This window comes from Solanum stenotomum, chromosome 7 (genome assembly GCF_019186545.1).
Source record: "Solanum stenotomum isolate F172 chromosome 7, ASM1918654v1, whole genome shotgun sequence".
Lineage (NCBI taxonomy): Eukaryota > Viridiplantae > Streptophyta > Magnoliopsida > Solanales > Solanaceae > Solanum > Solanum stenotomum.
The window spans coordinates 44714422-44742175 of record NC_064288.1 but is presented as its reverse complement, the minus strand read 5'-3'; positions in this window follow the sequence as shown (position 1 = coordinate 44742175).

The window sequence follows — 27754 nt, the reverse complement described above, 5'->3', positions numbered from 1 at the left end:
TGGTAATATTGTTGACTTGGTTGATGTGTGTGTTGTTTTGTCTTTACTATGTTTTAGGCAAGTGTTTACATTCGTATTTTTGGAGCTGGCCGATGATCCTACCAGTAAACTGTGGCTTTGTGTACTGATACTGCACTTGCTCTTTCTTTGTTGAGTACAATACATATTCAGGCGGCTGCTACGTGACCTCAACTGTGAACCCCACACGATTTGAATTCAAGGGTGAGCTACTTCTTCAAGGCTGCCACAAATTAGTCTTGCTTTTCTAGTCCATTTTCTGGACTTAGGCCTCATTTGTTTCCATTAAGATTAAGACATCTGAATTTAAATAAACATATGAATATTAAGATATGCATTAAGATCTTAATGTCCAAATCTGAATACACATATGAATATTAAGATGTGGTCTCTTGGTTTGAACACTGAATAATTAAGAAAAAATATTTTCAATATCTAAATTTGCACATGAAATTAAATATTATATGTCAATATAAAAGTTATTGTAACGAGTTTTTTTTCCAGAATTCAATGCAAACATCTTTTCATAAGAAAACATATCATGAATAAAAAATATTTCATAGGCATAATATAATATCAAAAGTTCAATATGTATGATAGATATTAGTCGAAGAATAATAAAGAAGGTTTCACATCATCAATGCTTAACATATATTCTAGCTAATCAGAAAAATTAAGGAATTCTATTTTTTTTGCGTGACCTTAATACAATTCTATAACTTGTGAACCTCTAGTGTCATCCATGCTCTTTTATAGCTATCACTTTCACAAAATATAATAAAGTTGTACTGTATAATGGTTCTTACCATCCAAATATATCAATTTTTTTAAAATTTACATGCACTAATTTTTTATTCAATAACTCTAGAGTAGTATTCACCTTCTCATCAATTTCCAATTGAGACGATTTTTTTTTTCTCTTTCCCAAAACTTTTCTTTCAACCAAAACTGAAGATTGGGATGGAGAATTATTAGGAGCTCCATCATTTTTGTCACCAATTAGAATTTCAAAATTTATATACAAAAGAGACACCAGGACATAAGGATAGGTAGAACTTGTATTCCAACCATGGACTCCTTTAATCTTGCAATCGAACCTTCAAAAAGTTTTGTACACAAATTTGAAAAGGGTAGATGTGAAGTCTTCAATTTCTTTTATTTTGAATGGGCCTACATATCTAGTGTAATCTCACAAGCGATTTGATAATAAGAGTGTCTCAATAAAATTAATGGCCTAAAATAAAATTTTAATAAGAGACCTCAAATATGTACACATAGTTGTTGTTTTTAATCATGTCTACTAGTTTTTGTCATGACCCAAAGTACACCCTAGTCGTAACTTGGCGTGTAAGACCCCAAGAGACCCTATACAAGCCACTTATCATACATCATATAAGATAAAAGAATTTAAAGAGTTCAAAAGACGATTCTATATATCAGAAAGAGTTTGATAAAAGCGTAAGTCTAACATAAGTCTAAAATTCATCTAGTACATTATAAGGAAAGTGATTGAGACATAACCCATACATCACATACAAGTTTGAAACAAAAATGACATAAATCAGTAAAGAGTCTCGGTCCTCGGAACATAAGGACTCACCAATCTTCAAAGCTCAATAGGATCAACTAGCCACGAATGTACAAAATGGAAGCGTCGGATCCTACATTAGTGAAACAATATAGACACAAGTATGTATTGGTACATGGAATGTACAAAGTATGATAGCAATGCATAAGAGTTATGAAATAATGCTATAAAGGACTTTACATGACATGCAATGACCAAGCTATATCATAAAATAACATGTTAGAAGATATAAGTCGTAATCATGGTCAATGCAAGCTTAACATCTTTAAAAAATATTTAATATACTTCTAGAAGTAACCTTAGATCATTATTGTGCGAAGTTTTCCATTAACTGACATAGAACACGTGAGCTATAGCATGGAATCCAGTGTCTATCCCACATTGAAAAGAGATGTCCTTACTTGCCAAGGTAAGAACCATAAACTTGAGCTCAATTTGATCCACTAACTAATATCTATCTAGACATACCTGTGGTGAGACATAGTTATGGGACATGGGTAATAACCACTTGTCCACTCGCTGCTAAGCATAAATCTCACGGAATAGTCATTAGTCATATTCTATTCATTATCCATGGAATGGTACAATTAAGCAACCAATTCAAGCTAGAGTTCATTTAGAATAGCTCCTGCATCTTGATTCGAAGTTTAGTTGAGAAAACCTTTCAAACCTATGAATCCTTCATGTGATAATAACCTTTTACAATCAACAACTTAGACGGTTTTCTCTAAAAGCAACCTTAACATTTTGTACGGTTTTCTCATAGAAACATGCATATCTCCATAATTTCATAGTTCATGGGTTTATTATAAGATCATGGTTAAAAAACATAATTGAAGCATGGAGAAGTGCAATTTCAACTAATTATCATATACAAACATCAATAACACATAAGAAGACTTAATTGATCATAATACATCAAAATTGGAAGAAACCCACATTCTTTGAATTGAACCCTAATTTGACAATTTAGAGAATTAAATTGGAAACTTGAAATCCTTAGGAACCCCATGGAGGAAAGGACTCCATGGGTGAATGCACACATACCTTGATACCAAAGCCCTAGAACAAATGAGAATTTGGAGACTTGAATGGAACCCTAGCTCTTCTTCTTCTTCCTTAGACTTGAAAGGATTTGGGAGGAAGAACTTGGTCAACTTTTAGGAAATTAGTAGAATGAGTTCAATTAGGTAATTTAGGGGTTAAACTGTTTATATAGGGCCTAGGATAGAAGGTAAAACGACGTAGTATTAGGATTAAATAATTAGAAAACGACTCAAAAGCCGTTAAAATAAAACTATTGAGCCTCACCTACGGTTCAGACCTCTCGTGCGTAGGTCCTACTACGGACCGTCCTGGTCGACCGTAGGTAGGGTTTAGAGACGATCTGGACCATCAATCTACGGGCCCATGAACAGTTGGTAGGTCTCTCTACCTACGAACCGTACATGGCCATCATAGGTCCAAAAAATTTCCCAAAATTTTTACTTCATTTTCCCTCTCACCTACGAATACCATGTATGGTCAGTAGATGCTTCAACCAACCATAGGTGGGAGCCATAGGTCAAGCCTACAACCTAAAATATGTACTTCTATTCTTTTCCTAATCCAAGGTGTTACAATATCACCCCCTAGGATACATTCATCCTCTAATGGGACTCAAGAAATCATAAGGAGGGTAGGAAGAAGTTCTAACAACCCAATATGAATGCAATCACAAAAATGCACATATCCAAGGAGGAAAATCAACTCCAAGCTAAAGAATAACCAAAACATAATCTCATAAGGTCTATATGCAACTCATACTCAAATGCACATAAACATGGAGAAATCAATCAAGCTAACTCATTTTCTCAAAAATTAAGTTTTTCATGAATATTCATAATTGAGGAAACGTGGGAACATATAAGACAAATGAAACCAAAAGAGTAAACCATGAGGAAATAAATACCTCAAGCTAGAGTAGGAACGGAGGGAAAGAGTTGAGGATAACATGACATCATATCGGCCTCGACATCCCAAGTAGTACCCTCAACTAACTGATTGCTCCAAAGAACCTTTACGGAATCAACTTCTTTATTTCTCAACTTCCGAACCCACAGGTCTAAAATCTCAATTGGAACTTATTCATAAGAAAGACTATCCGTTATACCAAGACTCTCCAATTGTACTATAGATTTCAGATCACCAACACATTTCTTCAACAAGGAGACACAAAAATTGGATGCATCGATGCCAAGTCATTAGTTAAATCAAGTTTATAAGCAACTTTACCAATACCCCTCAAAATCTTGTTTTTTCTTTGTCTTTGCCTCCAATAGTTGACTGGGCTATAGCTAAACATGCTCTTTTGTCTAAAGATGTGGTGCCACGAGATATTCGATTTGAGAGTACCTTCTCATTGGGGTATGTCGGCAACCTTGTGGCTGAGAACTATCTGGTGCTGGAGTAATACATCGAGCTGAATGCTTGGTTGAGTATTCTATCGTGTCTAGTAAAACATGCATCACTATACGAGCACACAAAACGGGGACTAACTTTCCCTTTCTTTCCAAATCTCATCACACCCTTCATTGGTGAAATTTCCAAATAGATCCAATCATCTACATCAAACTCAAGATCTCTTCTTCGAACATTGGCATAGGACTTTTGTCGACTTTGAGCCGTTTCCAACCTTTCTCTAATAAGGCAAACTTTCTCCATAGCCTCATGTACCAATTCTGGACCTAACAATGCAATTTCACCCATTTCAAACCAACCTATAGGAGATCTACACCTCCTACCATATAGAGCCTCAAATGTATCCATACAAATGCTTGAATGATAGCTATTATTTTATGCAAAATCAATCAAAGGCAAATGATCATCCTAAATTCCTTTGAAGTCAATTACAAAAGATCTTAACATATCTTCCAAAGTTTGGATAGTACGCTCCGCTTGCCCATCGATTTGAGAATGAAAGGCCATACTAAGCTTAACATGAGTACTAATCCCCTTTTAGAAAGATTTCCAAATTTGAGAGGTGAATTGGGTACCACGATCGGAGATAATGGATAGAGGCACTCCACGCAACCTAACCATCTCTCTGAGATACAACTTAGCATAGTCTTCCGCCGAATAAAAAACCTTGATGGGGATGAAATGATCCGATTTTGTCATACGGTTGACTATAGCCCAAACCGAGTCATGTTGTCACCGGGTGCGGGGTAAACCAACAATGAAGTCCATATTCAAATCTTCCCACTTCCAGGTAGGAATACTGATATCTTTAGACAAACCTCCTAGCTTTTGATGCTCAACTTTCACTTATTGATAATTAGGACAGTTAGCCACAAATTCCGCAATATCATTCTTCATCCCATTCCACCAATAGACGTCCCGCAAGTCACAATATATTTTGGTGGCTCCCGGGTTAATGGAATATAGAGACCTATGGGCTTCTGATAAGATTTTCTCTCTCCACTGATCTACATCAGGAACACTCAAACGACATTGATATCTAAGCACTCCATCTCCTTCTTGGGAGAAAGCCTCAACTGACTTTTAAAGCACTGCTCTTTTCAACTCAATCAAGATCGGGTCAAGACCTTGCTTTGCTTTCACTTCCGACATAAAAGAACAATTTTAAATAATTGTGAACCATAACACCACATTTGGTGGATTAAACCAACCGAACACCCAACCGGGAAAATCTATGAACATCACAAACTAACTCCTTCTTATCTTTCTCAACATGAGCAAGACTACCCATTGATAGCCGACTAAGAGCATCTTCCACTATGTTCAATTTGTCGGGGTGATAGAGGACACTCATGTCATACTCTTTTAGTAACTCAAGTCATATTCTTTGGCGAAGATTTAGATCTTTCTGGTTGAACACATATTGCAAGATTTTGTGTTTAGTGTTATAAATAATGCCTCCAATTCTTTAAAGCAAACACAACCGCCGTGAGTTGTAAGTCATGGGTAGGATAGTTATTTTCATGAATCTTAAGTTGCCTTGAAGCATAGACAATAACATTTCCATTTTGCATAAGGACACATCTTAACCCAATTGTTGAAGCATCACAATAAACAACAAACCCATCGGTTCTTTTCGGTAAAGTCAAAATCGGATCGGAGGTAAGTCTATCTTTCAATTCCTGAAAACTTTTCTCACAAGCTTTCAACCACAAGAATTTGACTTTCTTTTGGGTCAATGTCGTTAATGGAGAGGCAATTGAAGAAAACCCTTCCACAAACCTTCTATAGTAATCGGCTAAACCCAAGAAACTTCTAATATCTTAAGGGGATAGAGGTCTAGGCCAACTCTTAACCATATCCGTCTTCTTATGATCTACCACAATACCGTTTCCAGAAATAATGTGACCAAAAAAAGCCACGGATCGTAACAAAAACTTGCATTTACTAAACTTTTCAAAAAGTTTTTGGTTCTTAAGGACATGCAACGAAATCCTCAAATGATTGGTATGATCATCTTCACTCCGTGAATGGATCAAGATATCATCAATAAAAACGATCATGAACGTATCTAGGTATTGTCTGAACACCCTATTCATTAAATCCATAAATACGACCGGAGCATTAGTCAACCAAAATGACATCATCAAACACTCATAGTGACCATATCGAGTCTGAAAAACCGTCTTTGAAATGTCATCTTCCTTCACCCTCAATTGGTGATAACCCGATCAGAGGTCAATCTTAGAGAAGTAACTTGCTCTTTGAAGTTGATTAAACAAGTCATCTATCCTTTAAAGAGGATACTTATTCTTAATGGTAACCTTGTTCAACTGATAGTAGTTGATGCACATTCGAAGTGAACTATCTTTCTTTCGAACAAACAAAACTGGAGCACTCCATGGTGAGATACTCGGTCAGATGAAGCCCTTATAAAAAAAGTTTTTTAATTGCTCTTTCAATTTCTTAAGTTCCGCCAAAGACATTAGGTAAGGAGGAATAATGATAGTTTGCTTATCTAGGAGATGGCTAATATCAAAGTCTATTTCCCTTTTGGGAGGAACATCGGGTAGATCATCAGGAAACACATTTGGAAACTCATTATCAATGGGGACCAATTCAAGAGTAGGGGTTTTGGAATCTGTATCCCTCACCCTAACTAGGTGGTATATGCAATCCTTTGAAACCATCTTCCTAGCTTTAAGACCAGAAGCAAACTGACCTTTCGACATAGAATTTCCCTCTTTCCATTCTTGGATAGGCTCACTTGGAAACTGAAACTTGACCACTCGAGTACTACAATCAATAAAAGCATAATAAGAATGCAACCAATCCATACCAAGAGTGACTTCCAAATATTACATATAAAGCTCTACAAGATCAATATGAGCAACTCTACGGGATAAGGAGACAGGGCAATTTCTATAAACTCTCTTAGCCAGAATAGATTCACCAATTGGAGTAGATATATAAAAAAGATCTAATAACATATCCGAAGAGATGTCAAACCTTAGAGCTACATATGGCATCACAAAAGACGAGGTATCACTGAGATCAAGTAAGGTATAAACATCAAGATGAAATACATTCAACATACCGGTAACCACATCAGGCAAACCCTCTTGCTCATGATGAGTTTGAAGTGCATAAAATCGTTTTTGCTTCTGACTCCCACTAAAACCTAATGAAGGGTTAGGTTGAGCTTGCCAACGATGATCTCCTCCATTCTTAGCAACTGAGGGACAATCCCTTATCTTATGATCCGTCTTGCCACAACCAACACATGCATTAGAGCCGACTAGACATTTACCCTATTGCTTTCTTCCACATCTAGTACAAGTAGACAATACACTACTATTTCCTTCTTGAGGCTTAGGGTTAGACACCCTATCTTTATTGAGTTTAGGAGATGGAGAATTCGAGGAACCTTGACCAGAAAATCTTTTTCGGAACTTAGAACAACCATGTCCATCNCAGCTAGACATTTACCCTATTGCTTTCTTCCACATCTAGCACAAGTAGACAATACACTACTATTTCCTCCTTGAGGCTTAGGGTTAGACACCCTATCTTTATTGAGTTTAGGAGATGGAGAATTAGAGGAACCTTGACCAGAAAATCTTTTTCGGAACTTAGAACAACCATGTCCATCAGACCTCGAATGTGAAAAGTCACCATCACCGGTCCTTGCCTTCTTTCCCTCCCTAAATTTTCCTTTCTCTTCTTCTATTTGTTGAGCATGGACCATTTGATGAGAAATGTCCATATCATTGATGAGCATGGTGGTATGACATTCTTTTTCTACTATTTTGGAAAATTCCGAAACAAATTAACAATCTTTTCCCTAGGATCGACAACCGTAGTTGGAGAATATTTAGATAGTTGTGTGAATTTCAAGGCATATGCTTTCACACTGGTATTTCCTTGACAAAGGTTGATGAATTCAAGTACCTTTTCCTCCCTCATCTCAAGGGGAAAGAACATATTAAAGAAAGAGACCTTAAAAACTTTTCCCAATCAAGAGAACCCGCATCAACCACCATCTTTTCTTTCCATTGGTTTAACCAAACTAGAGCAACACACTTAAGTTGATAAGCGGCCAATTGTACCTTTTCTACCGGCGTCACTCCCATGATCATCAATACCCTTATACACTTCATCAATGAACTCTTGAGGATGTTTCTCAACCTTGGAACCATGAAACTCCAAGGGATTCATTATAGTAAAGTCCTTCATTCTAGTTGCCGATGTACTCACATTTGGGTTCTCGGCGACCACAACCTACCTATTGGCTTGAGCCGTCATGTTTTGGTCCATCACTTAAAAATCAGCCCTAAACTCCGCATTAGTCACTTATTCGGCCAAAAGGGTCGGTCAGAACTTGAAAAGCTTGAAGAAGAGCTTGATGAGTTTCTTGTTCCACATTCTCATTCACATTCCTTCTAACATATGCTCTTCGAGGGGCCATATCCTGAAAAACATCAGATAAGGATTAGAAGAGAGACGTAAATAGTTACACTCCATCACATGAATTTAGAATAATGAAAGAAACAGAGTTTCCTAATCATCTTATAACTTCTTATTCATAAATGTGACGCACTTCACACTCATGAACAACAATTTAATCGACGTGGCTTAGAGGCTTCCTAGGACCTTTCTAAACCTTGTGCTTTGAATACCAAGTTTGTCACGATCCAAAGTACACCCTAGTCGTAACATGCTGTATAGGACCCCGAGGGACCTTATACAAGCCACTTATGATAAAAGAATTTAAAAAGTTCAAAAGATTGTTCTATATCATCAAGAGTTTGATAAAAATAAAAGTCTAACATAAGTCTCAAAGCTATCTAGTACATCATAAGGAAAGTAATTGGGACGTAACTCGTCCGTCACATACAAGTACGAAACAAAAATGACACAAAAAAGTAAATAGTCTCGGTCCTCGGAACATAAGGACTCACCAATCTTCAAAGCTCAATAGGATCAATTAGCAACGAGTGTGCAGAATGGAAGTGTCAGACCCTACATTAGTGAAACAATGTAGGCACAAGTATACATTCATACGTGGAATGTACTAAGTATGATAGCAACACATAAGAGTTATGAAATCATGCTAGAAAGGACTTTACATGACATGCAATGACCAAGCTAAATCATAAAATAATATGTTAGAAGACATAAGCCATAATCATGATCAATGCAAGCTAAACATCTTTAAAACATATTTGAGATACTTCTAGAAGTAACCTTAGTTCATTATTGTGGGAAGTTTGCCATTAACCGACATAGACCATGTGAGCTATAACATGAAATTTGATGTCTATCCCACACTGAAAGGAGATGCCCTTACTTGCCAAGGTAAGATTCATAAACTTGAGCTAAAGTTAATCCACTAGCTAATGTCTATGTAGACAAACCTACAGTGGCACATATTTATGGGACATGGGTAATCGCCACTTCTCTACTCGGTGCTAAGTTTTAATCCCACAAAATAGTCATTAGCCATATTCTATTCATTATCCATGGAAAGGTACAATTACAACCAATCCAAGCTAGAGTTTCATTTAGAATAGCTCCTAAATCTTGATTCAAAGTTTAGTTGAGAAAACCTTTCAACCCCATGAATCCTTCATGTGAGAATAATCTTTCACAATCAACAACATCGATGCTTTTCTCTCAAAGCAACCTTAACTCATTTAAAACAACTTTATAAAAGCATGCATATCTCCATAATTTTATAGTTAATGGGTTTATCATAAGATCATGGTTGACTAGCATAACTGATGCATGGACAAGTGTAATTTCAACTAAATATAATATATTAAAATCAAATAATGCATAAGAAGACATAATTGATCATAATTGAAAGAAACCCACATTCTTTGAATTGAACCCTAATTTGTCAATTTGGAGAATTGAATTGGAAACTTGAAATCCTTAGGAATTCCATGGAGGAAAGGACTCCATGAGTGAATACACACATACCTTGATACAAAATCCCAAGAACAAATGAATAATTCAGAGACTTGAATGGAACCCTAGTTCTTCTTCTTCTTCCTTATACTTGAGTGGATTTGGGAGGAAGAACTTGGTCAATTTTTAGAATATTAGGAGAATGAGTTCAATTGGGTAATTTGGGGGTTAAAATGTTTATATAGGGCCTAGGGTAGAAGGTAAAATGAAGTAGTATTGATATAAAATAATTAGGGAAAGACCCAAAAGCCCTTAAAATAAAACTACCAAGCCTCACCTACGGTTCAGACCTATGGTCCGTAGGTAACGTTCAAAGACTTGATCTAGACAATCAATCGATGGAGCCCATGTATGGTTGGTAGGTCTTTCTACGGACCGTACATGGCCACGGTAGGTCCAAAAAAATTTCCCAAAAGTTTTACTTAATCTCCCCTCTCCCATACGGATGCCATCTACGGTTAGTAGATACTTCTACCAACCGTAGGTGGGTGCCGTAGGTCATGCGCGAAACCCTAAATCTGAACTTCTATTCTTTTCCAAATCCGAGGTATTACATTTTTCACTCAGAAGCCTTGAGTTCTTGATAAGTATCAACATACACAAAAATATTATTACAATGAGAGTAGTTGACAAAAATCAATACACCTTAAAATTATTGTTAATGTAAGAAAATACTTATAAAGATTATGAAACTTACCAGTTCAAGAAAAAAAATGATGTTTGGTTGAGAAAAGAGATGAAGAAAGTTTGTAAAGAGAGAGAGAGGCGTCATGATTTTTTATAACATAATAAGCTTAAATATTGTTAAGACTCTTCTACATATTTGATTTGTTCAGATCTTTTCATATCCATCTAGAGGTTTTTTCAAAAGAAACAAATTGACTTAATTGGTGATGTGTCGTGAACTTATGACACATTCAACGCCCAAAACAAAGGATTATTGCAAGTAATCAAGCATATTTTTATCGATATGATGTTAATTGGTGTAAATGTGCAGGAAAAGGGGTTTTAAAAGTAGTTGGAAGAGAAAATCTTGAAATGATAGAGAAGTAGCTAATGACAGATGGATAAATGAGTCGTGTACCTTTGTACGGTCCGTGGATCTAACCGTGAAGATGACCCAAAAGAGGAAAATTGCAAGTATGACTGTACGAGACCCCGTACTCTTTATGGTGTCCTTTACCACAAGGCTAGGATGTCCTTGAAGCTCAGACTAAACCAAGTCAAAGCCCACTCTAAAGGACAAGTGAATGAGGTTGAGTACAGTTCGTGGTAACTTATATGGGCCATGTAATGGCTCGTGGGAAGATGAGGCTAAAGTGGAACAAATCTATCAAAGTGCAAGACCACGGAGGGATTAATAGACCATGAAGACTTTAACGGTCCATTTAAAATCCTGTTAGTGACATCTGCTGGAGAACTTTTCTACTTCGACTAGGATTCATCTTTAAGACTATAAATAGTTACTTAGGGTTTTATTATTATTATTCACGTTAAGAGAAGTTCTTATCGACAAAAGATGACAACTTTTCTTGTGTTGGTTTGATCTTTTGGAGAATTGAACATCATTTTGATTCTAGGTTCAATTCAAATAGAAACTGAGTGAATTCCATTATCGTAAGTTTTTTATCTATGATTATTCATAATGTTTCACTACTCTTTTGTTGTGAACATGAGCAGCTAAATACCACAACTATGATTGTGGGAACCATGACTAGGGAACAATGTTATGATCAACTACAAATAATTGTCAATTGATGCCTTGCATGCTTCGTTTCTATTTTTGTATTGATTGCTTTCTAACGAGTGCTCGCGTTAGAACCTGCCACTATTCATTACTTGCTCAAGAGAGAAATATATGATTAGGAAAATCTAGAAACGAATGAACTCCACAATCTATTAAATCGTTTTGAAGATTTGAGCCCGAGAAGAGATAGTTTTCTAAACAAGAAATGAAGAATTAATAATCCAACCAATCTAAAACTGAAATGAGATGAGTGATATTCACCTAATAGGACTAACAAGTGTTTAGGTGTTCTTAACTTGCTAATAATGCATGCTTTACGTCAAATGACTTTTATTTGTGTGAAATCTAAGTTGTATTCTAAAGTTATGGGGAATACTGATGTGAGGCAAAAATTTATATTTTAATCATTATTTGCCTCATATTTATTATTTATATTTGTCCTTTTCGAGCGTTAATTTTATGGATTGTGCTAAATAGTGTATTTTATTTGTAGGAGTAAATTGATGTGAAGTTAAAAAAGTTTGAAGCTAAAACAAATTAAAAATAAAAAATTGAAGAAGAAATCAAACAAACAGCTTAATAGATTAAATTGAATAAAATAATATATACAGACATATGAAGCGCAGAGGACTACAAACTTGCGAATTGTGAATTGAAATCCTGTGGCACGTGTCACTTTCTAAAGACACCAATGATTTGAGACGGTTTTAGGCGGTTATGGAATACGCGAAACAAAGAAATCCAATTCCGTTTAAGTTTTGGTTTCCCAATTTATTTTGGACTCAATTATTTTATTTAGATTTTCTACATCTATAAATAGTCCATAAAATTCTAGAGGGATGTACTTTTGAAGAGAAAGTCGTCAATACTCTTTAGGGCTATTTTCTTCTTCTTGTTTTCTTAGAGATTAGTAGTTAAGCGCTCTAGCTTTGGGGCTGTAGCTACGAATGAATTGTTGATTATTAAAAACTTTATGAATTAATTATTGATTGCCATTATAAGTTACTTCTATATTCTTGATTTAGTAATTTATGCTTGCGCACCCTAAGACAAATATATTGTCTAATCTTAAAATTGAGAGAGGAGGGGTTAGATAGACCGGAGAATATAGAGAGCTCGGTACACCCATTAAATTGAGGTGATTAGTGTTCAGGAGTGACGCCCAGACAAATACCTTGCTTGGTTACGAAACATGATGATATACAGATGCTCGTCAGTTAGTCTATTTATCCCCGCTCAATGATGTAGTTAGATAGCTAACTGGGGTAGGCGATGAGAGGTGTGAACCCGGATCAGACAATAAACCCTGTAAACCAGTAACTTGACAACTAAAATTAGTTCTAAGCCAATAATATGATACATGAGATTCGATACATGCTGCAGCCCTAGGATTTTCCAAATCATTGTAAGTAATTTTATTATTTAATTCCTGCATTCTTTTCTTTATAAATAAAATTCAAATTCTTTTGGCACTCTTTAATAAATAATTAGACAGGTATAATTTAGTAAATATTTAATTGACAAGTCCTTTGGGTTCGACAATCTGGTTCTTTTAAAAGCCACTATATTACTTGCGCGATCACGTACACTTGTGTGTGCAATTGGGAGCAACAAGTTTTTGGCGCCGCTGCCAAGGACTTAGAAATTAACTATCCTTCTAGGTTAATAATTTTTCTTTTTATTTATTTATTTATTTATTTTGATACATTTTTTTCTACTAATTAATACTTTCCTGGGATGAACGGGAATGAGGACTATTCTCAAGTGGTAAGACGTTGTCCTTATTGCAAAGGAGCTCACTTTTGGCAATAATGTAATTATATTCTCGAGGGAGAATTGTGTGCACCATCTCTATCATGTGAATTTTGTAGGGGGTTGTGGGTCGGTTGCACCGTGTGTTTCTATCCTACTCCAAAACCCTCTCATGATGATGCTAATAATATTGTTCCTTTGATAGTATGGAATCTTGCAGGAAATTAATAGAGGAATATGAAGAGAGCCGTAGGAGAATCATATATGTGATGTCACACCTTATAGATAGAAAAATGAAGCACTTTCAAGATGTTAATATGTTTTTCTTGCATAATCAAAACTTAAGCAATGAATTGAATGCAAAGGTTGCTGCATTTGACACTCAACAATCCAATTATGAGTTTTTTTATACTGAAAAGGCACTCAGAAGTCAAATTTAGGATCTAAAATTGGAGGAGATGCAAATGCAATCAGACTTTTCTTGCAGATTTCACATTTGGGAAAGAGTTTAAAACTGGGCATGTTGCAATTGGTGTAAATTTTGAAGAGAGATGTATTGGACCCCATTCAAATCACTTTTCAATATTATGTTTAGATTCTGATGTATCATTCGAGTTATCTAAACTAATGGAGAACTATATAGATGAGGAACAAGGCCCCTACATCCTAAGATTTTCTAGTCCACGTAGACAAACAAATATTCCTCACATAAGGGCCAAGAAGTGCAAGATGCGACATAGATTACTTGAATCTTTTATCTTTATCCCACCACCCCTTGAGAGGAGCAAAAAAATAGATTTAAAGTTAGGGGTATAATTTATAAGTTCAAAGTGGAAAGAAAAGTAGTGAGTTTACTTGTGTCGTGCCGCTACGTTAAATTAGAGGCTTATTGGGAGGCAACCCAATTTATAGTGTAACTTCTTATTTTTTATTTTATTTTATTTTTAGTGTCATTTTTTGCGTGGTTTTAACAGGTTTTGGAGAAGTCTGAGTATCAGAAATTTGGAGCTAAGGAGTGAGCTTAAGTGTGGGGTGACGACCCTTGATGAAAATTGAGAGAACATGCTACTAGCTAGGCCTAAAGGCCTCACGGAGTTTTTCTAACCCTTGTTTTAAATATTATTTGATGCTTTGGGGACATATCATCTTTTTAAGTGTGGGGTGGAAGAATGAATTTCTAATTTTTACAGTTTTATTGAGTATTTTATTTTTTTTTAGGATGGGTTCCTCGCATTTTGTTTTTGGTTCTTTTTTCGAGGATAGTCCCTTTGAACCGAGTGTCTTTTAATTTTTAGGAATAAGTTTTTTTTTTGGTTTTTTTTAGAGAAAAGAAAAGACCCTTTTGAGTAGTGTGATACTAGCTATTTAGGTCTAATTTTTGAGTAGTACTTTCTTGTGAATGCTTGATAAAAAAAAATGTTTTGACATCTAAGCTTATGGTTGTGACTTTGTATATAACTTATTTTATTTTGTAGTTTGTTATGATCCTATATCTCCATGTGTGGTGAGAATTTGTTTATTCCATATTTTGCATCTTAGTCTAGAACTTGCCCTGCATTTATTGAAACGAAAAAAAAAGTGTTGTTTTGTTTAGGAGATGATAATAGACTTTCTTTGATTTGTCTGATAATTTTAGCTTTTTCAGATATTATATCAGTAGTTAGCCTTTTTGAGCCTATAGCCTTTTGTTGGTAGCCATATTTTGCCATTGACTATTTTGTTGAATCCCTAATTTTTGGACCTTTCTTCCTTGAGCATTATAGCATAGACTTATTCTAATTATCAATGATGAGAAAAAGGGATGGTTGAGTGAAAAGGTAATCAATGATAGCTACAAAGTGCTTAAAAAGCCCTCTTTGAAAGAATGTGATGTGAAAAAAAATAAAGATAAAAAAGAAGTAACCTTGATGATGGCCTTGGTCCTTCCAAGGACATCATGCACCTTAATGCATGTAAAATACGTAAGTTGAGGGTGGCTATTATGAAGGAAAACATTTTTAAAAAAAGGAAAAAAATTATTGAAACATTCTTGAGATGATGAGAATTGCTTGTGAAATAATTGTTGAAGAGAGGGCCGAAAATAAAGAGAAGAAAATAATGGGTGATGAAGTCTTAAAGTGCAAAGTGTTTAAGGAAGTGTAAGTCACTATTATATAGTTTTCCTACCCATCCCCTAGCCTACATTACAACCCGTTAAAGTCCTATTTAATTATATTCAAGCATGCTTAATTAGTGGAGATGTACATAATGGGCAAGCCTATGATTCTTCGTGCATACATGTGAATTTTATTTCTGAGTGTGAGAGTTGTTCTGTGATGCTACATCCTTAATTTATATTCAATCTTTTGAATTTAGTGTGTCGACAATTTCTTTTTGTAAGGGCACTTGTTTCATGATAGATTGGTGATTTTATTAGCTTTCTTTGATGAGAGTAGGTGAACAAACTTAAATTTGATGAGTTCAAAGTCTTTCTTTGAGGTTAGGAGGTTAGTGGTTTGTCGTTTATTTGGATGCCTTGCATAATGATTGAGAATTGTACCTGATGTTTTGAAATTGGTATATGGCCTAATTGTTTGTATTAACCAAAGTGATGACAAACCTATTTTGATTTATTTAAGATGAGCTTTAATGTGTGCTCGAGGACGAGCAAAAGTTTAAGTGTGGGGTGTTGATGTGAGGCCAAAAATATATATTTTAATCATTATTTGTCTCACATTTATTATTTATATTTGCCTTTTTCGAGCATTAATTTTATGGATTGTGCTAAATAGTATATTTTATTTATAGGAGTAAATTGGTGTGAAGTTCAAAAAGTTTGGAGCTAAAACAAATTAAAGATGAGAGATTGAAGAAGGAAATCAAGCAGACCGCTTAATAGATTAAATTGAATAAAATAATATATACATACATATGAAGCGCAGAGGACTACAAACTTGCGAATTGTGAATTGAAATCCTGTGGCACGTGTCACTTTCTAAAGACACCAATGATTTGAGGCGGTTTCAGGCGGTTATGGAATACGGGAAACAAAGAAATCCAATTCCATTTAGGTTTTGGTTTCTCAATTTGTTTTGGACTCAATTATTTTATTTAGGTTTTCTACATCTATAAACAGTCCATAGAATTCTAGAGGGATGTACTTTTGAAGAGAAAGTTGTCAATACTTTTTAGGGTTATTTTCTTCTTCTTGTTTTCTTAGAGATTAGTAGCTAAGCACCCTAGTTCTGGGGCTGTAGCTACGAATGAATTGTTGATTATTAAATGCTTTATGAATTAATTATTGGTTGTCATTATAAGTTACTTCTATATTCTTGTTTTAGTATTTTATGCTTGCGCACCATAAGATAAATATATTGTCTAATCTTAAAATCAAGAGAGGAGGGGTTAGATAGACTAGAGAATATAGAGAGCTTCGTACACCCATTAAATTGAGGTGATTAGTGTTCAGGAGTGACGCCCAGACGAACACGTTGCTTGGTTACGAAACATGATGAAATACATATGCTCGTCAGTTAGTCTATTTATCCCCGCTCAATGATATAGTAACTGGGGTAGGCGACGAGAAGTGTGAACCCGGATCATACAATCAACCCTGTAAACCAGTATCTTGACAACTAAAATTAGTTCTAAGCAAATAATATGATACATGAGATTCAATACATGCTGTAACCCTGGGATTTTCTGAATCATTGTAAGTAATTTTATTATTTAATTCCTGCATTCTTTTCTTTATAAATAAAAATCAAGCTCTTTTGACACTCTTTAATAAATAATTAGACTAGTATAATTTAGTAAATAGTTAATTGACAAGTCTTTTGGGTTCGATAATCTGGTTCTTTTAAGAGCCACTATATTACTTGTGCGATCACATACACTTGCGTGTGCAATTGGGAGCAACAAACACAATTCTGGTCTCTTCTAATTCATAATCAAAAATATTGAAACTATCGCCTATTACTATTTCTACCGGATTCACATTAAAATTAGTTACTTGAACACTAAATCAATACCCAATTTACTTTATGCAATTTTTTCTTAAAATATCAACTGCAACTAAACATAAGAACAAGTAGACTTATTTCTTCTGTATTCATATGGGATCGATCTCAACTCTTGTTGAACTCTATAATTGACTTAGATTGTTTTATACTTCTTAAGTGAAGTGTAAGTTTGGACGTATTAACAGGTTGAATCTGAATGATTAAGATTAAGACCTATAAACCAAACACACTTAATGGAATGAATATGAATAGTTAAGATTCAGACCTTTATTGCATGCAAACAAATGAGGCTTTAGACTCTTTTGTTTTGTCTGGGGTTGCATCCCTATAATTATGTTAGAGATTGTTGGTTCTCCCACCGAAGGTTCAGGTAGGTGCCACTCACGATGGGTTAGGGTCATGATAATAGTGGTATCAGAACCCTATGCTCATTGACCTCATCATAGTAAAAAAGGTCTAGTAGAAGCATATGGAATGGTGTGGAGACATCTGTACTTGTCTTTGAGAGGCTACGGGACTTAAGGTAATTATCTCTTCTTCTTTCTTTCATGTTATTACTTGATTCTAATTAGTATCTGGAGAAACAAATTGGTATCTAGATATACAAATTGGTACCTAACTTCTTTTATTTTTTTCCACATATGGTTGATATTATGCGTAATAGTGCAAGGGGTGTAGCTCCAACTGTGGAACTGATAATACAAAGAAGAGGAAAAGGTAGAGGTAAAAGAAGGGGTAGATGGAGGACGACACCAACCAGGGGTATAGCTGGGGCAGTGGGTGAGTTAAGGCTGGTGACCCCTCCCCCACCCATGATCATGTTGAAGAAAAGGTTGAGGTGGAAATGAGGAGGATGCTGATCCAGAGGTCACCACATAGGCTAGAGGTGCAGGTCTTCCTCGTATGTCTTCTTAAGTTGTTTAGTAGGTGTTAGCATTTCTAAGTGGGTTGGCAGGTACTGGAGCTACTCCCATTGTACTGGCTACTCAGGTTCCAGGTGCTCATCTCGCGTCTACCACAACCCCTAGTATAGATGAGGGTTCAGGCATATATACCTTCTTCCTTCTAGTACTAGATCGTATTATTTTTGGAATAGAACTTGAGATATTCACCTTGTTTTTTAAGTTGAAGCCTCCGCTATTTTGGGGCACTGAGAGTGAGGATGATTTTAAGTTTATTCTAGGTTGTTATGAGAGGTTGAAAATACTAGGTATTGTACATCAGGGTTACAGTTTGTTACCTTCCAATTTTAGGGTGATACCAAGTTGTGGTGGAGGGATTGTTTGGAGTGTCGATCATTTGTTCCGCCTCATTTGAATTGGACCCAATTCTATGTTCTTTTGCATGAAAAGTATTGTCACGCCCTGAGCCTACACCGGACGTGGCTGGCACTCGAGAACCATTGCTGGCCCCAAGCGAACCCTTTGCCTGGCTTACTTACTTAGCAGAAGACTTAAACACTAGAAGTATTACTCATTAAATAACTTTAAGAAATAAAAATCTTAGCCAAAATGGCAACCAAAGTCTTAAACGTATACAACTAAAATGAATAAGACTGGAGAACTAAAACTATCTGTCTATGAAGCCTCTAAAACAAAGAGGATTGTCGGGACAGGACCCCCAATTATCCTAACAACTGAAAACTAGAAAATAACCAATAAAAAGAGTCCTCCGAAATGCAAAGAGGCTCACCAACTAACTCTGAGTGCCGAACCTGATCAACGAGGCGCTGGATGCTGATCCTGGTTACCTGTGTCTGCATCATAATAAGATGCAGGCCAGCTATCATCAGTACATTGAATGTACAAGTATGCGAGTTGGAATGCTAAACATAACATAGGCTTGAAAAGATTTTGAAAGAAACACTTACCTTGGTTCTTCTCAACTCATGAATAACTCAACTCATAATAAAGCAATAAGACACATGCAATATATGAAAAGCTTTATAAAACAGTAAAAAAAACTTAGTTCGTTAAAGAAAAATGCAATAACAAACTCAACTTTACTCATATAACAAAGTAATATAATTTCTGTGGGAGATTCTCTAACCGACAACCACCACTATGAGCCTAAGTGAAGGTACAACGTTTTACCTCTCGCTGCCAAGGACCGTCCTATACCTTTCCGGGGGTATAGAACCTAACTCACTAAGTGGATCCACTAGTCTATGCTAAAAGTATCTTAAGGAGTCATCTAAAAAGTATGATCCTTTACTACCCATGATAGCTACATGGTTTATGGAGACTTGAGTTAATATGAACTCGCATCCCCATATCAGTGCTCAATACTACTCCCAAAATATACTTAGCTCATTTGATTTAAAATCAAAACTTCTTTTTTTTGTTTGAGATAATTACTCAAAACTTAGCTTAAAAACTCTCTTGGAAATCGATGTTTCCCTTTCTTATTCAAATGTGAAAACATTTAAAACTCTGGGGAATACTTAGTTCCCTTATAGCTTTTTGAGAAATGAACTCAATTATTTACTCTTTACTTAACTTGAAACTTCAGTCTTAAAACAAGGTTAAAACGTTTGTTAAAGACTTTTGAAAACTTTAAAAACTTTGCTTTGACTTGCTTCTTAACTTTTAGACTTGACTCTTAACTTCTCTTGACTTTGATCCTAACTTTCCTTGAGTGGGATTATGGATTCAAGGTTCATGATCTCATGTTTATGGATGATTTCATGATGTTTAAATATACCTTAGAGTGTTGGAATCAACTAGAAAACATAGGTACATTGCTAAGGAACAGGTACTAAAAGGTGGGGAACGAATGGGGAGAACTGGCGTCCCTGGTGCTCTGAGAGGCGCGGGGTGCAAGCCCTCAAACTTTAGAGAAATGTTGGGGCGCTCTGTCTGGCGCATCGCCCCAAGGCGTAAACTTCAGATACCGTTTTGGGGCGCGCTGGCTGGCGCGACGCCCCAGCCCCCTCCCCATGTGTTTAACGACTTTTCTTTCTCGTTTTTCACCTTTAAACCCTCTAAACTCTCAATGGTTCTTTCCCCAAACACTTAGAATCATTAATACCCTCAATATACAATAGATTCAACTCTAAATTGCACCCAGAAACATGAATCAAATCATCAAGAAAGTTCAACAACATAACCCACAATAATTCAACGAAACTTTCAACAATGTTCATCAAAAACTCAATTTCTAAACTTTCGATGACTTAAATTCTCTGAATTAAATCATGGTTGGCGCATGGGAGAACTAACCCAACACTATGTGATCTCACATACCTTGTAGGGATCACCCCCAATGAAATTCACAAGCTATCCTTGACGAAGTCGACGAATCTTGCTTCCTCTTCTCCTTTCTCCTCTTTTTTTTCTCCATGCCCTAGCGTGAACTCTAAATTTTCTAAACTGACCAAAATATGGTTTTACCACAATTAATCTCCTATACCACAATTAATCTCCTAAAAACGAATTAGAATAATTAGGTAAGGTAAAAACTAAATTACCCTTCTAAAATCAGGATTAGGCTTTCCTTAATCCAACAGCCCAACTTCCGAAGGGAATAACTTACTCATACAAACTGGAAATTGTGCAAACTTGGCGGCGTTGGAAAGATATTTCCAATAGCTTTCCAACCATATCTAGAAGTACACCTAAATCATCCTGAACGAGGAGTTATGGCCGTTTGAAGTTGACCAAAACTCAACTTTTCCTAACTTAAACATATTTCCAGATTTTCATTCTTTCCAAAAATGACTATTTCCAATTATTAGCTTCTTCCTAGTTATTTCAAATTGCGAGATGTTACAAGTATGTACCCTGAACTCTTAGGGATCATAAGAATGATGATTTTTCTGGCTATCAAACATGGTGGCATATTTTTAGCAGCATATAAGGCTAAGTTCCATGCCTTGTGTCGCTATACTACTCAACTTGTAAGCACTAAGGAGGAGAGAATTAGTTTGTAAGTAAAGGGTATGAATACTGAGCTGCATGTGTTGTCTATGCATATGACTTCTACTGGGAAGAGTTTCATTGAGGCGACCCACTATGTGAAGAAATTGGAGGGAGCCAGGCAGGTCGGGCATGCCAAGGTATTGGCTAAAAAGTCCACGAGTTTCTGTAACTTCAGTAGTTCTTATTTCATATGTTCTAGTCAGCAGGTTTATGCAGCTCATCCCATTCAGTCAGCATTGCTAGCTTCTACAGGTGGTTATTCAGGGGTCTCTTAGCAATCCTTGACTTCTGCAGGCATGGAACTTCTTATTCATCAGCTAGATGGCCTTCACTTGACCGATGATTCTTTAATTGTGGTGATAAGGGATACTTTAAGATGGAATTTCCTCACAGGCAGGCAGGTAGCCAGATGCAACAATAGATATAGGCTATGGTGCCAACAAATAAATGTGGAAATGGCATAAGACTTCCCTGGGAGGTGGTAATTAGCAAGGCAAAAAAAGTTGAGGAAATGGTAATGGGGAAGGGTAGTGGTGCAACTAGGTAGAGGAGTTGCTCGAAATGATGATAAAGCATAATATTATACCTTCCTAGGAAGGGCTGAGGTTGAAGCGCTTGTTGCAGTAATAACATGTACTATTCTTGTCTGTTACCGGATGACTTCTGTTTCATTTTATCCAGGTTTTACATATTCTTATGTATTTGTTATGTTTTCCTTGGGTCTTCACTTAACTTGCGATATTCTTGATGCCTATATTCATATCTCCACCATGGTTGGAGAGTTTTTGGTGGTAACCCATGTGCATCATTCTTACCCTGTGATGTTTGTGGGTCTTCAAACTGGGAATGTAGATTTGGTCATTTTAGATATGCTAGACTTTGATATGATCTATGACTTGGTTTTCTTCTGATCATGTTGTGCTGATTTTTGACATTAAGACAATAACTCTAGAGATTTTGGTTAGGGACAGACTTGAGTGGGAGGGTGTGTATATTTCTAAGCCATCAATGATCATTTCCTTTATTTGAGTAAGGCTGGTGGTGAAGGGTGGTCTAGCCTACTTGGCCCATCTTCGGGATGTTAGCATAGAATCTCCTTCTATCGAGTCAATTTTAGTGATTTTAGAATTTCTAGAGGTATTTCCTACGGACCTGCTTGATATGCCTCAAGATAGGGATATGATTTCTTCATAGACTTAGAGTCGAGCACTCACCCAATCTCTCCTTATCACATGGCTCCAACAGAGTTAGAGGAAACTCAAGACTAGCTTCAAGAGCTTCTAGATAAGAGATTTATTTGTCCTAGTGCATTGCCTTGGTGTGCTCAAATGTTTTTTGTGAAAAAATAAAGATGCTCATACGGGGATGTGTATAGACTACATGTAGTTGGATAAGGTGACTATCTAGAATAAGTACTCCTTACCTCACATAGATCTTTTTGACCAATTATAGGGTGCTTCAATGTTTCCAAAATTTGACTTAAGGTCAGGGTACCATCAGTTGAATATTAGACTTGAGGATGTGCCTAAGACAACTTTTAGGACTTAGTATGGACATTATGAATTCTTGGTGATGTTGTTTGGGTTGACTAATGCACTGGCAACTTTCATGAGTTTGTTGAATGGTGTTTTGAAGCCCTATCTTGATTCTTTTATGACCGTGTTTATAGATGACATTTTGATCTAATCCAAGAATAAATAGGAGAATGCAGAGCACCTTCGCATAGTTACATGTAAGTTGGGGAAACAAAAATTGTATGCCAAGTTTTTGAAGTGGGAATTCTGGTTAACTTCGGTTGCTTTTTTCCGGGATGCCATGGATCCATCTTGCTTTTCTAGTCCATTTCCGATCTTAGACTCTTTTATTTTGTTTGGGGTTGCATCCCATAACCTATGTTTGTAGATGGTTGGTTCTCCCACTGGAGGTTTAGGTGGGTAACATTAATGGAGGGTGAGGGTCATGACATTAGGCCGCGCCTCCACTACTATGTAATGATGCATGTTAAGTATTATTAAGATACTATCCTTGTTTATCATTATATCGTTTATTCAAGTACACCAATTAAGATAATTCAAGACTGTGGAATGCGGATTAAGAAGTTCTAGTATTAGTCATTTGCACAGATACACCCACTAATGGAATATTCAGTGAAGGGTCAATTTGTGGTGTCATTGGATTACTTGGTCGGTTTATGGACACATTGTATACAAATCATAATATCTCGATTCTTGTTTTTATTGTTTTAGCACGATTTCGTTTAATTGATGACATCTAATTTTTAAGGTTTGGTTTTAAAAAGAATTTTTCTTACTCATTTAAGTCATCAACAAAGTTTTAACAAATCAAATATTTTCCTTTGTAGATGTGCAAAATAAAAATTGAAACAAGCGGTCATTTTAAATATTGGCTAAAAATTTCTTAATATCAATTTTGATAATATTTGAATATGTGTAAAATAAAAAATAATTTGATGGTTAATTATTAAAAAATACAAATATTTAGTGTATATTAATTGGTGATGTGTATGATTACAATTGCTGTAGTGATTATAGAAGCACATTATTTTCTTCTACAATTTTGGAAGAAATCATATTTACTTTAAATTTTATGTTGTTTTTAATTATATTAAAAACTAAATCTTGCTTAAATTTCTTTTTGTTCCTATGCAATGCCAATACTCACCAACTTGTCATTTGACTCACATTAAAAAAAAGATCTAAACTGATTTTTGGCTAAAATAAATATGAAATAATTTCACAAAACACTAATCAGAACAATGCGTTAAAATATAGCGGGGAAAGAAAAGGAGAAATATTATTCATTTTAATAGAAGTACTCAAGAAGATCAGGAATTAACTACAAATTTTCTTTACTGTTTTTCGAAAAAGAAAGTAAACAATTTACTCTAATGTGGTCTATTTCTTTTATAGTAAATAAGTTAAATTTTAATAATATTGGGATCCATATCTGAGTTTATCCGATCCTCTCAAGCTAATGTCTATCTTTATAACTAGAGAGAAAGAAGGGAGGACAAATTTATTAAGTGTCTTGTATTATAGTTTTATCAAAGTAAGTTTAATGGTTGAAAGATCACTATATTTCAACCTAGTTCATGAAGTTTCCATCTCTGAATGAACTCATATATAATTGATGAAAAATCAAGGAATGTCCAACATCATTTAGTGAGAGCACTGGAGAAGAATGGAAAAATGGTGAACGCCCAACTTGAAGCTCAGTATATGCATTTTGAACAGAATAGGGAACAAAGATAGGATCATGTTAATAACTTAGTAACTGTGTTTAACAAGCATGCAAATGCTTTGGGAAGAATTATAGATAAGTTATGGTGCCTAGTTAAGTTAATTACAATGCAAAACAAGTTATCTTCATACACAAGGCTGATTTAATATTGATTGATTAATTAGTAGTGTGAGATAACATGTTCTTTTAATCTTTTGAATGCCTAGTCTTCGTACAACACAATACAACTTGACTACAGAAGAAATAGTAATAAATACAAAATTTGGAGAGGCAAGAGTCTTTTTGCTTTTTCTTATTTCTTGTTTATACACAAATACCTCTTTGTTGTGTCACAATTGTCAGTTAGTCAGACTCCTTTGTTTATCTGACTACTTGGGATTGCTTGCTCGATTTGCAGTTACATTTTATACAAATCATAATATCTCGATTCTAGTTGGCATTGTATTACCAGTAATTTCTTAATCTATGGTATATAATATTAAAGGTTTTTTAAAATGTGTTTTCTTACTCATTTAAGTCATCATGAAAGTTTTAAAAAATTGAATATTTTAATTTGTGGAAGAAATCATATATATAATAGATTGTAAGGTGTTTTTAAATATATTAAAAACTAAATCTTGCTTAAATTTATTTTTGTTCATGTGCAGTACTCACCAACATATTACTTGACTGTTACGGTTCGGAATCTTAGGTCATGATAACACCTACTAACATCTCACCAATAGATAAGCCAAACCCATAGCCCAGAACAAAGTAATCACGTGGAAGAGTAACATATTGGAAGTAAGGTACAAATATCAAAATAGAGGAAAAAGGTTTAATCAAATATACATAATTAATCCCCAAGACCTCGTATCAGTTGATATGAGTTACTAATCAAAATAGGAGTACAAAGTATTTACAAATATATAAAACTATCTCCGAATATAGATAAAGACTAGTCCAGCCAAAAAAAAAGAAGGATAAGGACAACTTCGATTGCCACGAGCTCACCCAGTTTCTGAATCCAAAAGCTGCTTCTCATGAGACACGTCAACGACAAAAACTCGTACCAGGATCTACATGGCGCAGAAGTAAAGTATGATTACTAACATGCAGTATTCAACAAGCATAGGCTGACTGAACTACAAAGACAAAACAAGTATAAATAACATGTACAGAAGGAGCATACATTACAAGTATCTAAAGAAAAAAGAATGCACAATTAAACAACACAATCATAATCAAACGATAACCTAACCGAGCCCCCTTAATCCAGAAGGTACACAAGAACAAACATAAGCCATCCACCCCTCATAGGATAGGTACAACTAACAACCAATTATACTTGTGATAGGCGATTCATATAAATGTGAGTTATGCAATAAAAATCAGTAATACCATCAGTGCCAAGGGACACATACCAAGTATATACACCTACCTCTTGCCCCCGACACGCTAGGTAGGATCCATGCAACTCCCTCCTTCTGTTCAGTGGGTCACACGGATGGAGGGACCCATAGGGGACTCGAGAAGCCCATATATACCTTCTTGCTCGTGATCTAGGAATTTCACAATCGATCCTCTTTGATCTGCTCTATCATGGTACTAGAGATACATGTAATCAAAAAAGTATACAAAAGGCCGTCGAATCTCTGACCAATCAAGTAAAAAGGTGAGCATATCCTCGATGCCTCTTTATCTCAAAAGTCCATTTATCAATGTAGTACAGGTAGTATACAACTCCCATAAAAAACAGTTTAAGAGTTAAAGGAGCAAAACCATGCTTTTCTCAAAATGGTAATAAAATCAATGCATATTTTAGGATTGTACTACAAAACATGTGAAAGAGTTTCAATGCAATGCATGCCATCACTAGCATCCAAACAATACATCCAAACAACCTAATATACAACCAAATATCACCTTTCTTATAAAGCATAGAAAACTAAGCTAGAATCCAGCAGGTCCTCGACCAAGGCCTTATGCCCAATAATATTCCAACATTCTCAACAATAATAACATAATAAGATCAACAATACTCCAGAAAGTAAGGGAATTATGAAGGATAAATAAAATATGAAAACTAACTTAAGGATCTCCACATTTACTCGAAGGTACTACTCAAATGAACACTAAGCACAACTAATGTCAACCTACGACTATAGTAAGAAACTGGATTCTTAAGCCTAGTACAAGGTAGGGATTAACATCTAGACCACGACCCTATTCAGGGAAAATTTCCATGATACCAAGTACACCCTCGGTTCACGTACTAGCGAAGGGTTCAAATCCATAGAAAATTCTACATGGAGAAATCATATTGTTAGTGAAAAACTTACAAGATAACAAAAAATACAAGATTATAATTGAAAATAAAAATGAATAAATAAATCTCTTCAAGTTGAGGTGCGGATATCTCGCTCTCTTTAAGGAGATTCAAGCCCACTGCAGCAAATGTTCTTCACTGGTCTAGCAGTAGTCCTCTTGACTTGTCCCCTTCAGGATACAACAACCTTCACAAAGTATAACTCAACAACTCTGGACAAGAGTTGAGTCCAAAGCTCCACAAAAGAAACACCTCCCTTCAACTAATAAGAACTCTCTTTTTTGATATGCACTCTATAATTTCTTGTTGTATTGTGTGTCCCAAACCAAATGAAGACCACCACTATTTATACTAGAATAAGTCTTCCTAGCAATGAATATNGAACTCTCTTTTTTGATATGCACTCTATATTTTCTTATTGTATTGTGTGTCCCAAACCAAATGAAGACCACCACTATTTATACTAGAATAAGTCTTCCTAGCAATGAATAGGAAGATAATTGTGTGGTAAATACTGAAGATAAATGGCCTAGGAGTTACATAGGTTACAAGGTATAATGGAGAAATAAAGAATGGTATTTCAATATGGAGGAGTAATGGTCATAGTTGACCACTACTAGTTCTACCAGAATAATACAACGGCTGTAACAATATTGTAACCATCACATAATGGCCAATAATGCCTATGCAAATCTATATATATAATAAAGCTGAATGTAGAGGAGG